General features: G+C 45.6%; 1 pseudogene; it reads left to right on the top strand.

Annotated features, from left to right (window-relative positions):
• LOC124077231 (C2 domain-containing protein 2-like) overlaps nucleotides 1–17,061 on the top strand; it is a 39,660-nt pseudogene that overhangs the window by 18,651 nt on the left and 3,948 nt on the right.

Here is a 17,061-nt window from a genome sequence, read left to right as displayed (position 1 = left end):
AAAAAAATAAGATACTTGCAAATCAACTTAATGAAAGAGGTGAAAGATCTATACCATGAAAACTACAGAACCCTAAAGAAGGAAATCAAAGAATACCTTAGAAGATGGAAAGATCTACCTTGCTCTTGGATAGGCAGAATTAATTAATATTATTAAAATGACCATACTACCAAAAGCACAATACAGATTTAATGCAATTCCGATCAAAATCCCAATGGCATTTCTCATAGAAATAGAAAAGGCAATTAAGAAATTCATCTGGAAAAATAGGAGACCCAGAATAGCTAAAGCAATCCTTAGCAGGAAGAGTGAGGCAGGTGGCATCGCTATACCAGACCTTAAACTATACTATAGAGCAATGGTAACAAAAATAGCATGGTATTGGCACCAAAAACAGACTGGTAGACCAATGGTACAGAATAGAGGACACAGAGACTAACCCACAGAATTACAATTATCTTATATTAGACAAAAGTGCAAAAAACATATTGGAGAAAAGATAGCCTCTTCAACAAATGGTGCTGGGAAAACTGGAAATCCATATGCAACAAAATGAAATTAAACCCCTATCTCTCACCATACACAAAACTTAACTCAAAATGGATCAAGGACCTAGGAATTAGACTAGAGACTCTGCGTCTAATAGAAGCAAAAGTAAGCCCTAATCTTCATCATGTGGGATTAGGCTCCAACTTCCTTAATAAGACTCCTATAGCACAAGAATTAAAACCAAGAATCAATAAATGGGATGGAATCAAATTTAAAAGTTTCTTCTCAGCAAAAGAAACAATTGTGAGGTGAACAGAGAGCCTACATCCTAGGAAAAAAATTTTACCCCTCACACATCAGATAGAGCACTAATCTCTAGGGTATATAAAGAACTCTAAAAGCTAAACACCGAAAAAACGAATAACCCAATCAACAAATGGGCCAAGGACCTGAACAGACACTTCTCAGAAGAGGATATACAATCAACAAATATATGAAAAAATGCTCATCATCTGTAGCAATCAGAAATTCAAATCAATACTACTCTAAGATATCATCTCACTCCAGCAGAATAGCAGCTATTATGAAGACAAACAACAATAAGTGTAGGCGAGGATGTGGAGGAAAAGGTACACTCATACACTGCTGGTGGGACTGCAAATTGGTGCAGCCAATTTGGAAAGCAGTATGGAGATTCCTTGAAAATCTGGGAATGGAACCACCATTTTACCCAGCTATTCCACTTCTCAGACTATACCCAAAGGACTTAAAAACAGCATGCTACAGGGACACAGCCACATCAATATTCATAGTAGCACAATTCACAATAGCTAAGCTGTGGAGTCAACCTAGATGTCCTTCAGTGCATGAATGGATAAAAAAAAATGTGGCATATATACACAATGGAATATTACTCAGCATTAAAAAAGAAAAAAAATCATGGCATTTGCAGGTAAATGGGTAGCATTTGGGTAAATAATGTTAAGTGAAGTTAGCCAATCCCCAGAAAACAAATGCCGAATGTTTTCTCTGATATAAGGAGGGTGACTCATAGTGGGGTAGGGATGGAGAGCACGGGAGGATTAGATTAATTCTAGATAGTGAAGAGGGGTGGGAGGTAAAGGAAGGGGGCAGGGGATTAGCAAGGATGGTGGAATGTGAAGGACATCATTATACAAAGTACATATATGAAAACTTGAATTGGATGTCAACATACTTTATTACAAACAGAGTTATGAAAAATTGTGGTATATATATGTGCATTAAGAATTGTAGGGGCTGGAGATGTGGCTCAAGTGGTAGTGCATTCACCTGGCATGCGCGGGGCACTGGGTTTGATCCTCAGCACCACATAAAAATAAAATAAAGATATTGTGCCAACCTAAAACTAAAAAATAAATAATAATTTTAAAAAAGAATTGGAATGCAGGGCTGGGATTGTGGCTCAGCGGTAGAGCACTCGCCTAGCATGCGCAGGGCCCTGGGTTCGATCCTCAGCACCACATGAAAACAAATGAATGGAATAAAGGTATTGTGTCCAACTGCAACTAAAAAAATAAATATTAAAAAAAAGAATCATAATGCAAAAAAAAAAAAGTACGTGTATAAAGGCATAAGTTGGCGTGAACATACTTGATATTTAGAGATACAAAAAATTGTGCTCTGAATGGGTAATAAGAATTGTAGTGTGGCATTATGTAAAAATGTGGATGTGTAACCGATGTGATTCTGCAATCTGTATTTGGGGTAAAAATGGGAGTTCATAACCCACTTGAATCTAATGTATGAAATATGATATGTCAAGAGCTTTGTAATGTTTTGAACAACCAATAAAAAAAAGAATTGTAGTGTATCCCACTGTTGTCGTGTATTTTAAAAAAAAAATAATAAAATAAATTTTAAAAATAATAATAATTTACAGCGGAATGCATTACAATTCTTATTACAAATATACAGCGCAATTTTTCATATCTCTGGTTGTATATAAAGTATGTTGACACCAATTTGTGTCTTCATACATGTACTTTGTTTGGATAATAATGTCCATCACATTCCACCATCCTTGCTAATCCCCTGACCCCTTCCCTTCCCTTTCACCCCTCTTCCCTATCTAGAATTCATCAATTACTCCCATGCTCCCCCTCCTTTCCCCACTATGAATCAGCCTCCTTATATCAGAGAAAATATTCAGCATTTGTTTTTTGGGGATTGGCTAACTTCACTTAGTACTATCTTTTCTAAAGCATCAGTGTTCTCAGGAGGTGAGCATTATGCTGCTTGGAACCAGGATGGTGGAGTGCCTACTGGGGGAGGAGCAGCCTTGCCTCTGGGGCCCAGGCTGGGTGGGGTGCAGTCCAGTCCCTGGTGTGGGTGGGTGGGGCCCTGTCTAACAATGGGTGAAGACCAGATAATGAGGTCCCCAGACATGAGGCCTCCTAGGAGGCTCCAGTGGAGGCCCAACCCAGGACAAGAGCAAATATCCACCAGATGGGGAAGAGGCCTGGGCAGTGGTATCTGGTGTCTGAGTTTTGCTTCCCTCTGCCCCCAGTGCCTGCCACACAAAAGGCTGGTGAAGCCTGCTGTGCTGTGCCCTGGTGTTTTTGCTTTTGAATTGTAACAGAATTATCATAATCTACATTTGGCATTTGACCTCTTGAAGTGGAGTGTTCCAGGGACATGTGGGGCAGAGCACTTGTCTAGCATCAGTGAGCTTCTACATGTTTCTTTTCTTGTCCTGGGGATTTCCCAGGGTCATTTAACCACAGAACCATTTCCCCAGCCCTTTTAAAATTTTATTTTGAGACAGGGCCTCACTAAGTTGCTGAGGCTGGCTTTGAACCTGTGATCCTCATGCTTCGGCCTCCTATGTTGCAAGGATTACAGGCATATGCCACCACTCCCAGCTCTTCCTCACATTTCTAAGGAAACTGGTATGCTCAGCAGCTGGGGTACTCTGCTCTGGCAGGACCTGATGCTGTGGGCAGCCTGGTCTGAACACTCCCATCTACCTGCACTGCTGGGCTGCTTACCTAGTCAGATTCCTGCCCCAGTGCCAATCTGTCTTGAGAACTTGCTCCTGCACCTCAGGACTGGCATGCTTGTCAGAGTGATCTCTGACAGATCCTGGCCTCTCCAGCTGCTCTGGCTGCAATGTACCCTTCTCACCCACCTTTTTCCTCCCCAGTACTGGGAGTATTTCAACTTGTTCATAGTCCAGTAGGATGGGCAGAAGTGGCACCTGTGGGTTCATTTATGATATCCATCAGCAGGGAAGCCAGCCATCTTTTGGGAAATGAGATAGCCACTTGTATTTGTTTTTGTTGGACTGCCTGTAGAGATTTATAGTCCTTGGGGCTGTTTGTGTTGCAGAACACAGGAAGCCAGGCCCTGGCTGGAGGGTTTGGGTGTGCCTAGGGCTCTTGCTCCTTTCTCTGGTCCTGGCAACCCCACCCTTTTGCACTTGGCAGCTTTGTCCTCAGGCTAGAAGCAAAACAGTAGGCCAGGGTCCAACATCCAGCCTACCATTGTGGACCCTCAAGGAGGGGTGGGTGTGTCCAACTCCTATAGGAGTATTGGAGCCAGGAATTGGGTTCCCTAGAGCTGCCTGTCTAGCTAGTGAAGCTGGAGGGAGGCCCATCAGAATCCTGGATTTATTGTTAAATGTCAACTGTGCAAAGGGAAGTGGTCTGGGAGTGGGGGGTGTGACAGAAGACCTTCCAACTTTTTGACAATGTGTTGTGTGTGGCATAGGGCCTGAGTCCTGCACGAGGATTTGGTATAGGGTTTGAGTCCTGTGCATGGGCCTCCTTTAGTGTGTGTGCCTGAGGGTCTTCTTCCTCCAGCACTCTGGGCCCCAGGTCTATATAGTCCCTGCCTTCCAGAATGTGCAGGGAGGAGATGCAATGGTAAAAGAGCTGGGAGAAGGAAGAGAGCAGGGGTTGGGTGGGGGAATACCTAGAGCCCAACAGGCCTGGGCCTTGGGCAGTCAGCTCAAAGAAGGTTCCAGGCAGAAAACCAGGCTTGAAATGGTACCATGTCATCAAGACCCAGGTTTAACAATAGACATTCTTTGAAGGGTGAAGTTCAGGCTCAGGTATGCAGTCTTGAGTGGCTATGTACATACTATGTCGGTGACATACTTGGTCAGGCGTGGTTCTTGTTAGACCAGAGGATGAATGGATGGGGTAGTGCTAGGCTAAGGGAGGCAGGCCTCTGCTGGGAGATGCCTGGACTGGAGCTTCCTGCCCCTGAGGAAGGAGGAGGACTTTTCTTGTAGGAAGGAAAGTGCAGATTCTGTTTTAGAGCTGCAGAGTTTGAGGTTCTGTGGACATTGGCCCTGCCTGCCCCTTTCTTTTCTTTTCCTTTCCTCTTCTCCTATACCACCCCTTTATTTTTCTTCTTCCTTGGTACTAGTGATTGAACCCAGAGGTGCTCTATTACTGAGCCAAATCCACGGTCCCTGTTATTTTTACTATGAGACAGGTCCTCACTAAGTTGCTGAGGCTGGGCTCATACTTACAATCCTCTTCCCTCAGCCTTCCCAGTCGCTGGGATTACAGGCACATGCACTTGGCATCCCAGCCTCTGTCTGTCTGATTTGCTGTCTCTTTGCTACTGGACCTGAGTCCCTGGCCACATCCTGCCTGGCAGATAGCAGAGACCACACCAGGGCCTTCAGGGATGACAGGGCTGACCTCTGCAGGGGTTTTCCCTGTGTGGCCTTCTGGTTTCCCTGCTTTTTTCCTGATCTGACATGTTCTTTATCTGTGTAGATTGTGAGAACTGTAACTCCTTGGTGGCCCCAGCCCTGGAGAAAGAAATGGAGGGTGGGAAAGCACTAAAGGAAGATGGGGACCTATGCTTGCCCCAGGTTGCAGTGATTGATGAGAAAATGCAACTGGGCCCAGTTTTGACAACAGGTCCTGGACCATACAAAGAGTAAGTGAGTTGCACCGCCTCCCCTGTAAGGGTAAAAGAAATTGAAGTTAAAGTGTAAAAGACCGGGCATTGTAAAGTTTCTAAGCTGCAAGGCCTGAGTTAAAATGTAAAGGACCAGGTATTGTTAAGTTCCTATGCTACATGCAAAACCTGAAATTCCTGTAGCTGTTAAGACAATGCTTGGAACCTCCCAGTAAATATTTCCCCTGACCGCCTGGTTGTTTAATAACTTAAGGGCCCTGTGTGGCCTTGCACATAGGCATCGCAGGGCCTGGACCAGTCAGTTTGAATGTGTACCCCGCTTTAGAACTGACCTATCACCCCCGCTGGACCTGTTCCTGCCAATGAATGAACTAATCATGTTTAGGAGTTGTTGTTTGACTTTCCCGTGGTGTATGGTGATTTGTTAAAGGAGACTGTGATGTATGTAAAGTCCCACCCTCTCCAAAAAGTGTACTTAAGCATTGCACAACCCCTGCTCTGGGCTCTGGTCTGCTTTCCTTTCTTGAGTGAGCACGGAGCCCCAGCATGCTGGAATCTCAATAAACCCCTTTTGCTGTTGCATGAGTCGCGGTCCCTTGGTGGTCTCTTCCTCCGACGTTCGCCGGACCCTTACACCCCCTGTTCCTGCCCCTGCTCTGTGTTTCCCTGATGGCTGAGCTAGGCCAGCTCTGAGTCACCCTTACCGCCGCCATATATCCCCTGCTCCTCCAACTTTTTCCTGGCAACTTTACTGCACAGCAGTCTAGCTGGCCCCGAAAGTGCCACCACATGGGCAGTGGCCTGGCTGCCTCTGGTGTGTGGTCCGTCCCCAAAGGAGTCTACTGGCTCCAGTCCTCAGATTTTCACCTTCCTTTCCCAATCCTCAACCAGATATTAATGTGTCTCAGGAGCTGTGGCTGGGCCAAGTGTGGGTCCCACTCTCCTCTGGGTCTCCATGTTGAGGTGCGGGGCTGGGTGCTCCTCTACTATGCTGCCAGCCCATGTATGGGTGCTCGCTGGCTGGCAGATGCTCTTCCTCAGAGGTGATGCCCCATGGAAGGCATTAGACACATTATTGTTTGGTCAGGGACCTCGCTGGAGCCCAGGGAGGGTTCTGGGAGTGTTCAGGAGCATCAGAGGTGCTCCCTGACTCAGCTCCAGCTCATGGACACCCAGAGTGTGACACCTGCTCTCAGGCTTCTTCCTGGGCACAGAGGGGATTGAAACTTTCTGTGCCTGGGCTAGGGCTGGTTTGTGAGGTTCCTTGAAGGGGTGCTCTGTGGTCCAGAGCAAGGCATGAAACAGTGGAGTGCTTTGGTCCATATATGCACGTGTGTGGGCTGTGTATTGTGCACAGGTCTGGAGTGTGTAGGTGTGTAGTGTCTGGTATATGTGTTGTGTGTGAGGTGAATATTGATTTATGCATGTGTATCAGGGTGCAGAGCCTGTGTGTGAGGAAGTGAGGTGTGTGTGTGTGTGTGTGTGTGTGAGAGAGAGAGAGAGAGACAGAGAGAGAGAGACAGAGAGAGAGATGTATGGTTGCATCCTTTCCCTGGAGGAGGAAGGATCCAAAGTTCAAGGGGAATCTCATCAACTTAGTGAGACCCTGTCTCAAAAAAAAAAAAAAAAAAGAAAAGAAAAAGAACATAAAAAAGGACTGGGACATGAGCCCTGATGTAAAAGACACACTAGACGGATTAAATAATTTAATGTAAAACAGTTCTCCCAGAGTTCAAGAAAAAGTATTGGTGAATGCTATATGTATGAAATTACATGTTCCTAAGCCTCTTCCAATAAATACAAGGTTTCGGGTCCCAGCCAGTGACACTTAGTGGTGGTGGAAGCCACTGTGATACACCATTAGTTCTCAGAAGGACACCAGCTCATTCCTGGAATAGAGGGCAAGAGGTACAGAAGACAGTTTGCAGAAGAGATAAGTGGTGACTAACAGAGGATTACGGACCACCTGAGCCACTGCAGTTCTGTCCATCAGGGATTTGGGCTGTGCTTGTATTGGAAAGAGGCAGCCTGATGCTGCCCAGGTGTGGCCAAGGGGGTCTGGGTCCACAGGGGGGCTATCACTAGCCATCACCCTTGCCCTGGCAGTTGTCTTCCAGAAACTGGCTGGGGTCCCTCCAAGGGGCTTTTCTGGGCCACCCCTGCATTTTCTGTGGCCTTCACGCTACTGTGGCATAGAAGGTACAACCAGGCCCTCCTCAGGGCACCTGCAAGTCCCACACCATGGTGCCTGCCCTCTTAAAGGCCAGAGCCTTGTCTGGGAGCTGCCCCCTCCTAGAGAGCACCTGGCATCTGTTCTAAGGTTGAGGCAGGGTGTGTGTTCTGATGGACCTGGAGGGTCCTCTGTGCCATGATACCTACAGGTATCTTCAAGACCCTGGCATCCATTTCATCCTGGCAGTTGGGACATTGGTTACCTGGACTTAGTTTTCACTTCTGTGAGAAGAAAACAACCTAATCTGAGGCTTAATTATTTGAACTATTAGAAATCTTTTGGTTACAAATTACCAAAAATGCAATTCAAACTGGTTAAGTGGAATTTATTGCTCACATCACAGATAAATTCTGAGACTGTAGGCAAGGCTCAATTTAGGCACCCACATGGTAGCCCTGAAGTCCAGATGCAGCTCTGTCTGCATGACTGCCTCCTTACCCTCCTGACCACTGTCTCTCGTACTCCGGACCATCCCACCCCTTGGTCACATAATGGCATCCACAGTTCTGTGCCTCACTGCTTCATTCAAGGGACAAATGGTGCCCCTTCAGAACAGAGGTAAAGCTTTCCCCAAAAACCTCATTGGCTCTGACAGGCTCTCCAGCCTGGCCTCCAATCTGCTGTGGCCGTGAGGTAGAAGTCGAAGGAGCCCACAAAGGCTGACCCCAGGGCTGGAGCAGAGCTGGTTCCACTCGCCTTGCAGGGTGCAAGGTGAGAACAAGGAGCTGCAGGGACCTTTCTCAGGACAAGGGAGGAGGCAGGGCACTTACCACAATGGTCCAGCACCCACCTGCACCCACCCTGCACTGTCAGTAGGTGGCCCTGAAGACCCTCTTTGCATGATGACAGAGCTTCAGTGCCCTGCTAAACCAGACAGCTTTCTATGACTCTAGACATGCTTTGTCCCTCTGGGTAATTTTCATGGTGACCCTGTGATGTAGGGATATCTGCCCCTCTTAGGAGATGGGGAAACTAGGGCACATGGTGGCTGTCACACCTGTCAAACTGTCTGGACAAACAAGGAAGCTGATCTGGACAGGTGTGTCAGTGCATGTCCCTGTGGCTCTGCCAGGAGGCCCTCCCACAGTAAGGCTCTGGTGATGCCAGGTTGCTAAAAGGACATGCCAAGCACGTGCCAGGTGAGAGCCTCAACATCCTTAGTGTAGCCTCCTCACAGCCCTTACCTGCTACAGGGATGAGCCAGCTGACCCTGGGGGCGTGGGGAGCACACAGCACCCACTTGTCAGCCTCTTCCACTTGGGCCTCCATAGGCAGTTTCACTGCCCACCTGCCCTTGGTGTTTGTGTCCCACTTCCCACTTGCATGAGGACTGACCTTCCTTGTGTGTGTTGCTGGCCTGTCCCCATCCCTGATGCTGCACTCCCTTGTTGATGTTGAAGTCTCTCCATTCCTTGTATGAACCATGCAGATGTGGTGCCACACTCCTGAAATCCCAGATACTTGGGAGGCCAAGTCAAGAGGATCACAAGTTCAAGGCCAGCCTGAGCAACATAATGGGACCCTTTCTCAAAATAAGATTTAAGAAAGGGCCATGGATGTGGCTCAGTGGTTGAGTGCACCTAGGTTCACTCCCCATGACCAAAAAAATAATAATAATAATTCACTTTTAAAAACCACTGTCTAATGTAATTCTGGCATCATTTCCTGACTTTAGCACTGTTGTATTTTGGGGACCAGGCCATTTTGTGTGGTAGAGGCCATCCTGTGCACCAAAGGATTCAAGCAATGTGCCTGGCCCCCACCTGGAAGGTGCTGCTGGTCTTGCCCCCTCCCTACTTCTTAAAGGCATATGTGTCTCTAGGTATTGCCAAGCCCCCCTGGATGGAAAAGGGGGGCTTGAACACCCCTGACCCCACTGAGAACTGTGCTTCAGCAGGAGAAAGGGGACCCAGAGATGCAAAACTCCAAGCTAAATAAATGATAAACTGGAATACTAAGCAATATGCAAAAGCCAGAACAGGGCCAGGGCTGGAGCTAGGGCTTAGTGACAGAGCACTTATGTAGCTTGGCCAAAGTCCTGGGTTCCATCCCAGACCACAAAAAAGAAAAAGTCAGAGAAGGATCACAGAGGAATAGAGAACAAAGGTACAAAGTAGGACTAAACTCCAGGGTGGAGAATCAAATCCAATCCCAAACCAAGAGCCCAAGAGGAGGAGCAGGCAGATCCATAGCTCTGAGGAGCTCTGTGCCTCCTTTCCAGAGACAGGTGGAACAAATGGCAGGAGAAGAAATATGGTACAGATGTTGGGGAGAAAGCTGCAGACTAGCCAGATCCAGGTGGCACCCAGGGGCTTCAGCACTCAGCACAGCAGGACACATGCCCTTCTCATGTGTGCCTGTGGGCATATGCAGCAAGACAGGCTGCATTCTGAGCTGGACCACTCTCAATATCCTGAAAGTACTGCAGTCCTAAGGCACAGGTTCCTAACCACAGCTGATCAGATGGCTCTCTGGAAAATCCTTACATGCCTGGATGTTTAACAGCATGCTTCTAAATAAGGTCATCAAAGAAGACGTGGAAAGCATAACTACACAAGAAAAATTGTAGGGTGCTGGGCTGCCTAGCATGGATGAGGCCCTGGGTTGCCTCCCCAACACCACATTTTTTTTTAAATCCAATGTAAGTATAAAACTTAAAACAAATCTGAATTAAAAATGAAAATAGCACTGCACTCATTTCCACACACAGATAACTGCCATGTGTGGAGTGCCCTGTCCTCCCACCCCCATCCCCACCCTCCCACCCAACCTTCATCCACTAGGAGTCAGCCTGCTGTCTTTAGGAAATAAGACATTGGTTCAATTGTTCTCATCTCTTCTCTATTTTTGGAACTTTTTAAAATGAAAGCCAAATGATTTTTTAAATTTTATTTTTATTTTTTTGGTGCCAGGGATTGAAAGCAGGGGTGCTCAACTACTGAGCCACATCCCTAGCCCCTTATTATTTTTTTTAATTTTGAGACAGGGCCTCACTAAGTTACTGAGAATGGCCTTGAATTTATGATCCTCCTGTCTCAGCCTCCTGAGTTGCTAGGATTACAGTGTGCCACATGCTTGGCTATTTTGTTCAGTTTTCATTTCATTCACTCTGTATGTCTGTTTCCACAATGCATTAATACCATCTTTAAAATATGAGCTTTCTGGACCTTCCCAGCCTTGCTTTTCCTTGTCTTGAGTCTGTTCAGCATTCTCACTGCTGCCCTAATCTCTGTTCCAGTTTCTTCATTCAAGAACCATGGAGAGCAGGAAGCAATTGCTGTCTGTGGATGAGCATCTCTTTTAATTCTGGTTCAGTTTGCTGCCTCTGGGAAGCCTGGTTCCCTATATGGAAAACTCCACTGAATACTTGAGTCTCATCCCTGCTCTGATCCTGGACTGTTTTCTAGGGACTCATTACAGGCTGAAAGAGCTTCAGAAGATCTTTTACCAACACTTGGAGGTTTGTAATTGGGAGTAGGGTGTCAGGTGCTTGCTTAGCAAAAGCAAGTGACAAGCTGAATATTGAGTGTTTGTGGGTCTTCTATCCTGAAGGGCAGGTTGGGGGAAGTTTGGAGAAATAATAATAAGAGAATTGCTGAAAGAAGAAGTCATTATTTCTTAGGGTTAAGGTTTAGTAAATAGAGCACAAGAATCTACTTCCCCAAGTAGATTCTGGTTTAGTAAATAGAGCATAAAAGAATAGTAGGCATTTGTTATTTATGACTGTTAACATATTTATGGCTGTGAACATCAGATGTTTCATAGTTGCTATCTTTCCTTTTATGCTTTTTTGGGTAAAGAAAATGGTATAAGGACTTGGGAATCAATTTAACAAAAGAGGTGAAAGACCTCTACAATGAAAACTACAGAACACTAAAGAAAAAAATTAAAGAAGTCCTTAGAAGATGGAAAGATCTTCCATGCTTCTGGATATACAGAATTAATATTGTCAAAATGGCCAACTTACTCAAAGAGCTATACAGATTCAGTGTGATTCCAATTAAAATCCCAATGTCATTCCTTATAGAAATAGAAAAAGCAATCATTAAATTAATTTCAAAAGTAAGAAACCCAAAATAGCTAAAGCAATCCTTAGCAAGAAGAGGGAAGGAGGTGGCATCCCAATACCAAACTTTAAACTATACTACAGAGCAATAGTAACAAAAACAGCATGGTATTGGCACCAAAATAGACATGTAGACCAATGGTACAGAATACAAGACACAGAAATAAACCCACACAAACACAGTTATCCATGTACAATCAATCAACTAATATATAAAAAGTTCAACATCTCTAGTATTTAGAGAAATGCAAATCAAAACTACTCTAAGATTTTATCTCACTCCAGTCAGAATGACAGTTATCAAGAATACAAACAACAGTAAGTGTTGGCAAAGTTGTGGGGGGAAAGGCGTACTCATACATTGCTGTGGGGCTGCAAATTAGTGCAACCAATCTGGAAAGCAGTATGGAGATTCCTTAGAAAACTTAGAAAGGAACTACCATGTGACCCAGCTATCCCCCTCTTCCGTCTATACTCAAATGACTTAAAATCAGCATACTATAGTGACGCAGCCACATCAATGTTTATAGCAGCTCAATTCACAGTAGCTAAACTGTGGAATCAATTTAGATGCTCTCTAATAGATGAATGGATAAAGAAACTGTGGTATATATACATAATGGAATATTACTCAGCATTAAAAGAGAATAAAATTATGGCATTTGCAAGTAAATGGAAGGAGTTATGCTTAAGTGAAGTAAGCCAATCCTAAAAAAACCAAAGGCCGAAAGTTCCCCCTGTTAAGTAGATATTGATCCATAAGTAGGTGGAAGGAGCATGGAAAAAAAATGGAAGAACTTTGATTGGGCAAAGGGGAGGGTGTGGAGGTAAGGGAACATGGGGGAAGGAAAGATGGTGGAATGAGATGGACATCATTACCCTAAGTACATGTATGACTGCACATATGGTGCAACTGTACATCGTGTACAACCAGAGAAATGAAAATTGTGCTGCAATTGTGTACAATCAATCATAATGCATTCTACTATCATATATAGCTAATTAGAATAAATAAAGTAATTAATTTTTTAAAAAAGAGAATGGTATAAAGGCTGGGATGTAGCTCAGTGGCAAAGCACTTGCCTCACATAAGCAAAGCCCTGGGTTTGAACACCAGTTTCAAAAAAGAAAAGAACCCCAACCAAAAAAAATGGTTTAAATTTACAGCATGCATTTCAGTGGTGGAAAATGAAATTTGGCCCTTGAGCCTTGAAGGCTTGTATGGAGGGAGAACAGGATGAGTCCCTGTGCCCTCCTCCCTTCTCGGCACAGATAGCTGTTTCCTGGTTGAATTTTTCATATTTCCCTTTCTCTTTCCTGCCCTAGCATGTTGGGAATGTTTTCAAAATGCTGATACAACTTACGGATATCTGTCAGGATGTGTAAGTAGAACAGCTGGTACGGCCCCCCTGTGCGGGCTCCTATGTGGTGTGGGCTGCCTCTTGTCAAAGTGGGAGGGTCATACACCATCAAGTGCTCCAGTGTCCTCTGCAGTTACCAATCCAGCCATGCAGGTTTTTTCTTTTTCTTTTAGGAAATGACCAGGGCTTTGGATGTAGTTCAGGAGTTGAGCACTTACCTAGTATGTGCAAGTGCTGGGTTCAGTACCCAGCACTTAAAAAAAAAAAAGCAAGTAACAGCTCTTAAGTGCTGAGATTTTGCTTCGTTCCCACCCAACCATTTGTCCTTTGTGTTTTCATGTATTTTTAAATGATCATTGTCATAGTGCAAATGTATCTGTCCTGCATTTTTTTTTAACATTTAGTTCTATGTTTTTTTGTAAGTTGGACCAGTTTAAAACAAAAATCAAACGTGGCCTTGCAGAATCATTTACTCCCACACCTGTGCATGACCTTTGCCACCTGGAGGAACAGCACATGAAATGCAGACCAGGAATGTGCATCAGGGACCTGATGTTCCTGGAGCCTCTCTGAAGACTGCTGGTGCTCCCTCCTCCAAGCCCCTGGGGTATACAGACATGGGGCACAGCACAGGTTGCATGGCAAGCCCCTGTGACTTTGCAGGGTCCTTTCTCATATCACCAGGCTGTCAGTAAATGTGAAACACCAGGTGGAAGAAATTCTGTGTGCAGTGCACACTCTTCTTCTATACCCTCACTTCCTCCCTCCCTCCTGTATCTCTCTGATTTTTTCTTAAGTTATATCATATTTTAATGATTAGAAATATTTACCCCTTGCTAGTTTTTGAATAAGGCAATGTATTTGCAAATATTTTAACTTGCTTTTGATAGAGTTCCAACTGCTGAGCTAAGACAAAGGAACTGTTCCCTTTTTATCTTAGTCACAGCCTTAAGACCTATTACAATGATTTTCTGGAGGAGGTCAAGTAAATGCCTTACTTGTAGTCACTTATTTTACTTTAAGTAATTAGTTTATTTGTGGGACTGGAGATTGAACCCATTCTACCACTGAGCACACTCCCAGCCCTTTTTATTTCTTATTTTGAGATAGGGTCTTGCTAATTTGCTGAGGCTGGACTTGAAGTTGGCCATCCTCCTGCCTCAGCCTTCTGAGAAGCTGTGAGTGCAGGCATACTTATAGATCTTTTAAAGAGAAGGGACTAGTAATTGATAATTGGTATTATTTTCTCATTTCCCAATGACTTCAATGATGTCTCTGGATTCCTGGTGGGTAGGATCCTTGAAAAGACCTCATTAGAGTCCTATTTGTGTGCCTGAAGCTCCATGAAGCTGTCTGCAAGATCACCAAACACCTGAGGTTTTACAAGATCCCTGCCTTCTCTGCTTAAGTCATTTGCAGAGTTGTTGAACTTAGACCCCCGGTGATGAGTGAAATTTATGGAACAAATGTCATGCCCAGGAGAGGTCCGAGATTTCACACAGCCTGATTTGGAAGGGAACTTGTGGAGTTCTGGGATGCCTGGATGAGACAGAGTGGTTGAGTCAGCTGTCAGGTATTCATTTGATACCTCCTAGATGCTGGGTTCTATTGTATGCAGGCTACTCTTTGCCCCTGGCTCGCCAAGAAAACCACCCCTTCTTTTTCTTTGGTTCTATTGTTTACAAAAAACTACCACCTGTTTCCCTCCCCAAAAACACGTGTCTGCCTTGTCTTTCCACCAAAGCTCTTCTCTTCATGTCATAACACACCATGGCAGCAGAGCCCATGTCCTGCTGCCCTGCTCAGGCCCCTGTGCCCCTCAGCCACAGTCATTCTCGCTCTTGTGTCCGGAAGGAACCTCACTCTTATTCCTGCCACTGGAGATCTGCTGCCCCTGGCCTTAACACTCAGTTCTCTCACCTGTATCTGAGAGCAGCTTTCCTGCTGCTGCATCAGGAGCTTTGCGTTGCTATGCAGCTTCTCCACTATGGGTCCTGAGCTTCTGCTATGGGTGACAAGAGAGTTGCATCTTTGGGCAACTCTTTTTTTAATCTTTTTGCATATCAGAACTGTGACTTTAGGGATGGAGATGCCTCAGCCTTTTGTGCTGCAAGGATTACAGGTGCTAAGAATGAATTTTATTGGTAAGGTATCTACTTTCTCCCGAGTGGTACTATTTAATCCATAACAGGTTGGTGCCAGCTCCCAATAAATGGTGCTTCAGAAGTTTTTTATTATTTAGGGTTTACTTTTCTACAGATGTAAGTGTCCTCATGGTTGGTTGGGGTCCCAGATCTGTGGTCACAAATACTCTATCTGTGCTGCAAAAACAAAATTTTGCCATGTTAAAATTGACCAAAGCAAAAACATACTGGAGCAAGTGGGAACCTCTTGTTGTGTGGTCAGCTGAGTGGCTGTCATGAGGGTCAGAGCACAGTTCAGGGCACTGCTGCTTATTCAGCCTCAGGGTTGTTCCTGCAATTTGTTTATTGACCACCTCTGCTCAGTGTGTGGCTGGGGTCACTCTTGGAGTTGGTGGAATGTTGAGGCCCTGCACAAGGGATATGCACACCCTGCTGAGGCATCCAGATTATCCTAGAAGGTGTTCAGAGATATCATGCAATGACCCCGTCTTATTTTCCTTTAAGACACTCAGTGCTGTCCTGCCCTGCTCTCACCCATTCCCTGTGTTCTGTTCACCCTGCCTGGAACCCACGTCCCCTCTCCTGTTGTTGGTATGCCTCCCAGGTTCCTTGTGTTTCTCCACCTCAGCACTTACTGTGGCTGAGGACCATGCTTTTCCCAGCTGTCTGAATGGGTCATCTCTTCCACTCTAGTTGGTTTCTTATGGCAGGAATGGCATCTACTTTGCTACCTTGTTGCTTTGCCCAGGAGAGGGCCTTGGGGTAGTTCAGTGAACCTCGAGGTGGGCAGGAGGCAGCAGATCCAAGTTTTGTGGACTCTGTAAGAACACATGCTGTGCTGCCCTCAGGGCCTCGGGAAAGGCCTCTCTAAAGTGGGGCCTGACATTGGAGTTGCATGTGCTCCCTGGCAGATACCTCTGGAGTGCAGAGAAAGGGGCCAAGGGAGGGTCGGTCACCAGAGGCCTTGAGGCCCTGAAAGGGGGGTGGTTCTGTAGGTGTGGTGATAGAGGTGAGAAGGAGAGAGAGACAATGGCTGTCCCTGCAGAGTGCCCAAGGGAAGAGGACTGGGCTTGTAAGGGTCCGGCGGAGTGTCGGAGAAAGAGACCACCAAGGGACCGCAGCTCATGCAACAGCAAAAGGGGTTTATTGAAATTCCAGCATGCTGGGGCTCCGTGCCCACTCAAGAAGACAGAGCAGCCCAGAGCCCTGAGCCGGGGTTGAACAATGCTTAAGTACACTTTTTTGGGGAGGGCGGGGACTTTACATACATCACAGTCTCCTTTAACAAATCACCATACACCGCGGGAAAGTCAAACAACAATTCTTAGACTTGATTAGTATATACATTGGCGGGAACAGGTCAGGCTGGAGTGATAGGTCATTCCTAAGGAGGGGGTTACATTTAAACTGATTGGTTTGGGCCTTGAATGCCTACGTGACAAGATACACAGAGTCCTAGGCTATAAATCAACTAAATGGCCAGTAGAGCATTGTCTTAACTGCCTCAGGAATTTAACCCATGCTTTGCAGTTTAGAAGCAGGTTTACAATGCCTGGTCCTTTACATTTTAACTCAGGCTTTGCAGCTTAGAAACTTTACAATGCCCAGTCTTTTACACTTTAACTTCAATTTCTTTTACCCTTACAGGCTGGCCTTCAGGCCAGCAGAGTGGTTGCTTCACATCCCTGAGGGAGTTGGGGCTGGGAGTTTGCATGGTCCTCTGGCTCAGGGTTCTGTGGAACCTCTCTGCTCATGGGTACGTTCTCACCCAATCTGGAGAAATCAGAGGGTTCTTGTGTGTACCCCAGCTGTCGGAGACTCTTGGTGAGGTGGAATCTGCTTGGGGAA

Source organism: Marmota monax, unplaced genomic scaffold (assembly GCF_021218885.2).
Source record: "Marmota monax isolate L192 unplaced genomic scaffold, Marmota_monax_Labrador192_F-V1.1 WCK01_AAM20220418_F8-fsc00293, whole genome shotgun sequence".
NCBI lineage: Eukaryota > Metazoa > Chordata > Mammalia > Rodentia > Sciuridae > Marmota > Marmota monax.
Note: the sequence above shows the minus strand (reverse complement) of the source record. Positions and strands in the feature narration are given on the sequence as shown.